The following is an 8411-nucleotide window of genomic DNA, read 5'->3' as shown; positions in this document are numbered from 1 at the left end:
TGCTGATTACCGTATCCTGTTAGGCACTGGTGAGGGAGACTGGAAAATGTGTGTGTTCGATTATTTTAGGAATTGGATCATGGTTCTGTCTGGCACATGGTAGGTACTCACTAAATATTTGTTGAATGAATGAATTCACAATTAACACACCTATCTACTCATCTCTCTCCCTCTCCCTCTCCCTCTCCATCCATCCATCCATCCATCCATCCATCCACCTAACTAACAAGGCCCCTGCCTCATCTTCATAATGCTCCCTCAAATGGGGGAGAAATTGATGAAAGCAACTACTTACTGTATGGTGTGTCAAGAGCTGTGATAGAAAGGGGTGCTGTAGGCATCAAGGAACGTTCTCATGACTCACAAAATTGTTCATTCTGTGCTGCACAAGGTGTCATCCTGCCCACACCTATATTTTCCATACTAGCACAAAAAAGTCACGATTTCAGTGAAAGCTTATATAATGCTATAGTTATGCTATTAGCAAGCAGCAACAATCATGAAAAGAACTTTAATACAAATGGAACAAAGAATGGAAGAAATCAGGTTGCATTCTCCAATAAGAAAAAGCAATATATATATATATATATATATATATATATATATATATATATATATATATTTGGGGCAGTGGGGAAAGGTGGTTCTACATGAAGAACATAATCTATATCACACAAGCAAACACTGCCCTTTCTTAATACTCTGAATCATAGATTCACCAATATTTTTCTCTTGACCAAAAGGTCTTTTTACCTAAACAAGCTTGAACTATTTTTTTAAAATTTTCTTTGTTAATTTTGCTTTCTTAGTTCTTCTCATTTCTCACTCTATTTGCCTTAAGTTTTTTTGTTATTTGTTTTGGTTTGGTTTCGTTAAAGACACGTCAACGTTTTTAATTAAATGTGTGTTAATTAAATACATATATATTTTTTTCATATCTATTTAATAAGTAGAAAGCATATAGGCAAAATAAGGCAAAATGGTTTCATCTATACATCTATGTGTCATACGTTCAAAATAACATACTAGGGGCTTCCCTGGTGGCGCAGTGGTTGAGAGTCGGCCTGCCGATGCAGGGGACACGGGTTCGTGCCCCGGGCCGGGAAGATCCCACATGCCGCGGAGCGGCTGGGCCCGTGAGCCATGGCCACTGAGCCTGCGCGTCCAGAGCCTGTGCTCCGCAACGGGAGAGGCCACAACAGTGAGAGGCCCGCGTACCGCAAAAAAAAAAAAAAAAAAAGACTATCAAAATAACATATTAGGAGTTCTTTGATGTTTTTCTTACTTTCACTTTCCGCATCTTGATAGTCACCAAGGCCTGTTAATTTTATGCCCTAAATTTCTCCCAAACTCACCACCCTTTGACTACCCTTAGTCGCTGCAGTATTTCCAGTCCTCACCGGTGCCTGAACCATTGCAATGGCATCTTAAGTATCTGATCTCCATTTGCTGTCCAGCAATGCCATGCATCCCCTACAATGTTGCCAGAGGGGCGATTCTAACACCCAGATCTGATCATGCTCTCTACTAACTCAGTGGTTCTCCATCTGTTACAGGTTTAAGTCTCAGCTCCTTAGTATGATGTGATGGACTGACCTAGCATGATCTGACTTCTACTTATGGCTCCAACTTCACCTCCCACCCAGACCAACTAATAGGTAGGGATCTAACAACTCTCCATATTTAATTTTTGTCCATTGTCTGCAAAATGGCTTAAAACTCCTTCTCCTTTTAATAAACTGTTTCCCTTGTCTGCTGTTTAGAGTCTTCACGATTTTTGTATGCCTCTTGTTTTTTTCCTTAACTGCCAAGACTCAAAGATACCTTTTATCCTTGCAAAGAGCCTTTATGACTCCCTTTTTACTACTAGGGCACCTTATGGGTACTGTTATCTTTATATATCGATAGATTGCATTGAAATATTTTAACTTCCATTTTTTCTTGTAAAGTAATATATACACCTTGTAAACCTTTAGAAAACATCTGAATAAGCAGAATGGAAAAAAAATTAAAATTATCCATAATTTTTGCACTCCAATGCAGCTATCATTGACACTTTGGCAGACTCTACCTATAGTCTTTTCTCTAAATGTATATGTGTTTATTTTGCAAAAATATATTCATGCTCTCCATATTGTTTTGAAATTGGCTTCTTGAAATGGAAGAGTATATTGCAAAAATTATCTCCTGCCTTTAAACTTATTTCCTAATATCATTGCCAATGCTGAAACGTATTTCCTTGGACGAATGAGATAATTTCCTATTATTCGAACTACAGTATGTCCCAAAGTTTCACATTACAAACAAGAAGGCAGTTACTCTCTTTATAACTAAATCTTTGAGTATGATCACCATTACTTCTGTTTGTTAAATTTCAACAGGAGGAATTTCTGGATCAATGAGGACACTCAAGTTTAAGCCTTTTGATGTGCATTTCCAAATGGCTTTCCAAAAAGGTCCTATTTATTTGCAATCCCAAAAAACGTATAGGGGTTTGCACTCCCTATAAATATATAGGATATTTGATATGCAATTAAAGAAGCAAAAAGTATCTTGTTGATTTAGCATAATCCTTTCTGATGTATATTTTCCTTTACATATTAAACTTATATATATATATGTATATTAATTTTATTAATTGGGTTCTCGATTCACTTTCCAGTTCAGTATTTATCTTTTTTTTCTCATTGGTTCATAAAAGGTTTTTTATATTGCCCTTTGTCATGTATGCCTCATAAAAATTTCATTTCTTTTTGCTGTCTGCCTTTGAATCGGAAAATGATTTACGATACAATCCCAATTGATTTGAAATGCTACCAGTATTATATACTGATTCATATATACACTCAGATCAGTTTAAGAACATTTAAAAATAATTTGTCAGCCTGCTCCTCTACCACTATTCTATTTTTAAATTATTTTGGTTCATATCAATATTACTCTTTCTTTTTGTTTTTTTGTTTTGTTTTCTTTTTTGGCTGCATTGGGTCTTCGTTGCTATGCACCAGCGTTTTCTAGTTGTGGTGAGCAGGGGCTACTCTTGGTTGTGGTGCACGGGCTTCTCATTGCGGCCCGCGGGCTTCAGTAGTTGTGATGCACGGGCTTAGTTGCTCCGCGGCATGTGGGATCTTCCCGGACCAGGGAACAAACTGTGTCCCCTGCATTGGCAGGTGGATTCTTAATCAATGTGCCACCAGGGAAGTCCCTCAATATTATTCTTATTGTTATTATTAAAATTAAAACTATATTATTGTAAAGTGGTGCTGGGAAAACTGGACAGCTACATGTAAAAGAATGCAATTAGAACACTTCCTAACACTATACACAAAAATAAACTCAAAATGGATTAAAGACCTAAATGTAAGGCCAGATACTATAAAACTCTTAGAGGAAAACATAGGCAGAACACTCTATGACATATATCACAGCAAGATCCTTTTTGACCCATCTCCTAGAGAAATGGAAATAAAAACAAAAATAAACAAATGGGACCTAATGAAACTGAAAAGCTTTTGCACAGCAAAGGAAAACAAAAACAAGATGAAAAGACAACCCCCAGAATGGGAGAAAATATCTGCAAATGAAGCAACTGACAAAGGATTAATCTCCAAAATTTACAAGTGGTTCATGTAGCTCAATATCAAACAAACAAAAAAACCAATACAAAAATGTGCAGAAGACCTAAATTGACATTTCTCCAAAGATATACAGATTGCCAACAAACACATGAAAGGATGCTCAACATCACTAATCATTCGAGAATTGCAAATCAAAACTACAATGAGGTATCACCTCTCACCAGTCAGAATGGCTATCATCAAAAAATCTACAAACAGTAAGTGCTGGAGGGCTTCCCTGATGGCACAGTGGTTGAGAGTCCGCCTGCCAATGCAGGGGACACAGGTTCGTGCCCCGGACTGGGAAGATCCCTCATGCCGCAGAGTGGCTGGGCCCGTGAGCCGTGGCCGCTGAGCCTGCATGTCCAGAGCCTGTGCTCCACAACAGGAGAGGCCACAGCAGAAAAAAAAAAAAAAAAAAATTGCTGGAGAGGGTGTGGAGAAAAGGGAACCCTCTTGCACTGCTGGTGGGAATGTAAATTGGAATATTTACATTCCAATTGGAATGGAATATTACTCAGCCATAAAAAGAAATGAAATTGAGTTATTTGTAGTGAGGTGGATGGACCTAGAGTCTGTCATACAAAGTGAAGTAAGTCAGAAAGAGAAAAAAAATACTGTATGCTAACACATATATATGGAATCTTAAAAAAAAATGGTTCTGAAGAACCTAGGGGCAGGACAGGAATAAAGACACAGGCGTAGAGAATGGACTTGAGAACTCAGGGATGGGGAAGGGTAAGCTAGGCTGAAGTGAGAGAGTGGCATGGACTTATATATACTACCAATTGTAAAATAGATAGCTAGTGGGAAGCAGCCACATAGCACAGGGAGATCAGCTCGGTGCTTTGTGACCACCTAGAGGGGTGGGATAGGGAGGGTGGGAGGGAGATGCAAGAGAGAGGAGATACAGGGATATATGTATATGTATAGCTGATTCACTTTGTTATAAAGCAGAAACTAACACACCATTGTAAAGCAATTATACTCCAATAAAGATGATAAAAAAATACAATTAAACAAAAATCTATTATTATTGTAATAGACACCACTTACTGATCATGACCAACATAATATTTCAACATAAAATGCTTCAGAAAATATATCTGATTTATTCTTTCAAAAAACTTTGTGAAATAGGTACAATTATTATGTATTTTTCAGTTAAGAAAACTGAGGCATGTATTATTTACTGTCTAGTAGAACTGAGATTAAAACTCAAGTTGGCCTAACACCAAACCTACAAACTCAAATCTGTACAAATAATTTCTCTTTATTAATCTTCAAAATATTTTTTTTGTCTGTTCTCAGATGGTTTACTCTTGGAGATAAACTTTAAAATAACTTTATTAACTTTATAAGACCAGCCTTTGAATTTTTTAATAAACTTTTGATTGTGGTATACTACACATATGTACATAAACCATAAGTGAACCTGTTTGTAACCTATACACAGACCAAGAAATTTCCCCTCTTCCACTCATCACTATTCCCCAGTTAAACACTATCCTGACTTCTACACCATAAATTAGTTTTACTTGGTTTTGAATCTTAAAGAAACACATACATTTACATTTATGTTATTGATTGTCTTTTCATGTGCTTTTTGGCTATTTGTATATCTTCTATTATGAAATGTCCATTTGTTACTTTGTTTTTAAATTCTTTATTTGTCTTATTATTGAAATAAAGAGTATTTTATATATTCTTGACATTCGTCCTTTCTCAGGATACATATATATATATATATGTGTGTGTGTGTGTGTGTGTGTGTGTGTGTGTGCATTTTTCCTGTGCTTCCTATTTTTCAACCCTTTTTTCTGAAAAGAAGAACATATGATTAATCCATTTTTCCCATTATGGTAAATACTTACTCCACAATTGTAATCTTTTAAATGTTTCTTCTCAAACTTTTATTTTTTAGCTTTTGTGTTTAGGTATATATGATCCATTTCAATTACATAATTTTGTGACTATTATGGTCAAGGTTTATGTTTTCTAGAGATACACAGTTGTTCAGAGCATCATTTATTGAAAATACTGTCTCCAGTAAATTACTTTGAAAACTTTCTCTAAATTCAATTGAACATATATAAGTGTGGGTCTATTTCTTAACCTTTCTCCTATTGTCTGATCTATAAATCTATTCTTTTGCTAATAGCACACTGCCTTAATTATTTGAAGCTACATAGTAAGGCTTGAAATCAGGTAAAGGATACATTTGTAACTTTTTCTTTGCTTTCAAAATTGTTGTAACTACTCTAGGTCTTTCAGATTGCCACATACATTTAGAATTAATTTGCCAATTTCTATTTAAAAATGACTGCTGGGATTTTGATTGGGATTGCAGTGAACCTATAGACCAATATGAGAAGAATATTGAATTCTATTGTTCGTGAATATGGAATATGTCTCTATTTATTTAGGTTTCATTCAACTTCTCTCAGTAGTACAGAAACCTTAAGTATCTAGTTTACTAAACTTTTATATCTGAATAAAACCATCTGAATAAGACGTCTCAAAAAGTAGCTTTTTGTGTGTGTGTGTGGTACACGGGCCTCTTACTGTTGTGGCCTCTCCCGTTGCGGAGCACAGGGTCGGGACGCGCAGGCTCAGCGGCCATGGCTCACGGGCCCAGCCGCTCCGCGGCATGTGGGATACTCCCGGACCGGGGCATGAACCCAAGTCCCCTGCATCGGCAGGCGGACTCTCAACCACTGTGCCACCAGGGAAGCCCAAAAAGTAGCTCTTTTTAATTCTATTTCTGATACCTCTAAATATGAGTCAGGAATAGGTTTCTTCCTTTTGTATGTTTTCTTTTGCTTCCCTCTCTTAGCATACCAGGCAAATTTTAGTTGAATGCTACCATGTCCTTTTCTTTCAGACTTTCACCATATCCTTTGGTAGAACGTAGACTGGTGGTAAAGCACTTTAATCTGACCAGAAACTGGGCTGACATAAAGTAGAGTTGCATTTCTTATAAAGTTTCATCTACCTGGTTTGCACACTCCTTGACTACAGCTCTTCCAAGGGTTCCCAGCTGAGATCCCTGGGTGTTTATTAGGGCCCCTCCCTGTTGCGGTTTCTGATCACCAATTTTTGTCTGGTCAGCTCTGAGAGACTTGGAACACTCTGTTCTACACTAAAACGGCTGCCACCTTGCTGGCTATTCTCCTGACCTCTACAGTTCAAGAATTCAGCACATATTTCAAGAAAAACCAACAATAGTGCTCACTTCTGTGAACTCTCCTTTTTATGAGAATCTTGGCTTCCTAGGTCTTGGTTACCTTGACAGTCATAAAATATTTTTTTCTCCTCAGATTTGTGAGTTCACCAAAAATTCTGCTGTTTTCTTTACCACTTAGCAATGGCCATCTGCCTCCGTCTTCCAATAATAATAATAGGCAAATGCCCTGAGGAATAATGTGGGTAGATGCTGTATGGTACCTAAACTTTCTATGATTCTCTTCACTCTGGATTCCTGGAATCTCAAGACACATTTCCCTCAATAGTTATGTCTTTTAAACAATTATTGAAAACTTTTTTGTCTTTTTTTTTTTCTTTTTGTTCTCAGTGGGAGACTCGTCTTACACAAGCTACTACACCATGGCCTGAAAATTGTCCTTTTTGTATGTGATTTATCTTTCGGGACATTTCATTTATATCATCAAATTTATTGGCTTTAAGTAGTGCATATTCACTTATTTTTTTCAATATCTGTAGCATCTAAATGATGCCCTTCTTTCATTCCTGGTATTGGTAATTAGAACGTTCTCTCCTTTTTTCTTGATCAGTCAAGATAGAAGCTTGTCAGTTTTAGTAGTCTTTCCAAAAAACCAACTTTTGATTTCAGTGATTTCCCATATTTTGTTCATTTAAAAAATATGACCACTCTTTATTATTCTGTATTTTTACTTTCCTTGGGTTTACTTTGCCTTTCTTCCTCTAGTTTCCTAACGCAGAAGATTAGAAAATATTTATAGACCTTTTTCTCTGATCTAATAAATAATTTAAAACTATAGATTTCCCATATAAGCACTGATTTCTCATATGTCATATCTTCACAACTTTTGATATTTTGTATTTTCATGTATATTTGAATTCAAAATATTTTCAAATTTTCTGTGTAATTTCCTCTGTCATCCATTGTTTTTTAGAAGTGTGTTATTTAAATTTCAAGTGTTTGAAGAGCTTTCAGATTTTTCTCTGTTATTGATCTCAAGTTTTATTATGATCAAAAAACATGCTTTGTATAAATTGATTTATTTTAAACTTATTGAGACCTTTTATGGTCTAGAAAATGATCTATCTTGGTGAATGTTCCTTGTGTGCTTGAATAGATTGTAATCTCTTGTTTTGGGACTGAATACTCTAGAAACATCAGGTAAGTTCAACTGATTAGTAATGTTCAATTTTTCTATATCCTGGGCAAATTTCTTTCTGATTGTTCTATCAGTTAATGAGAGACAGGTATTGAAATCTCAAGTATAATTTTTGTCTATTTCTCCTTTCAATTCTGTCAGTTTTTGCTTTGTAAATTTTGTGCTTTGCTTTGTTGTTAAATATATGTAAATGATGATTTTATATTTTCCTATTATACTCACCCTTTTATTATTATGAAATTTCCCTCTTTTCTCTAGAAATACACTTGTTTTAATGTCTGTTTTGTCTGATATTAATACAACCACTATAGGTTTCTTATACTTACTGTATGCATGATTCCTGTTTCCAGAAACTTAATTTCCACCTATTTGTTTCTTTGTATTTAAAGTATGTCTCCTGTAGCAGCGTATA

Source organism: Lipotes vexillifer, unplaced genomic scaffold, assembly GCF_000442215.2.
Source record: "Lipotes vexillifer unplaced genomic scaffold, Lipotes_vexillifer_v1.1 scaffold230, whole genome shotgun sequence".
NCBI classification, from domain to species: domain Eukaryota; kingdom Metazoa; phylum Chordata; class Mammalia; order Artiodactyla; family Lipotidae; genus Lipotes; species Lipotes vexillifer.
The sequence above is the reverse complement of the archived record's forward strand: the minus strand, read 5'-3'. Positions refer to the sequence as shown.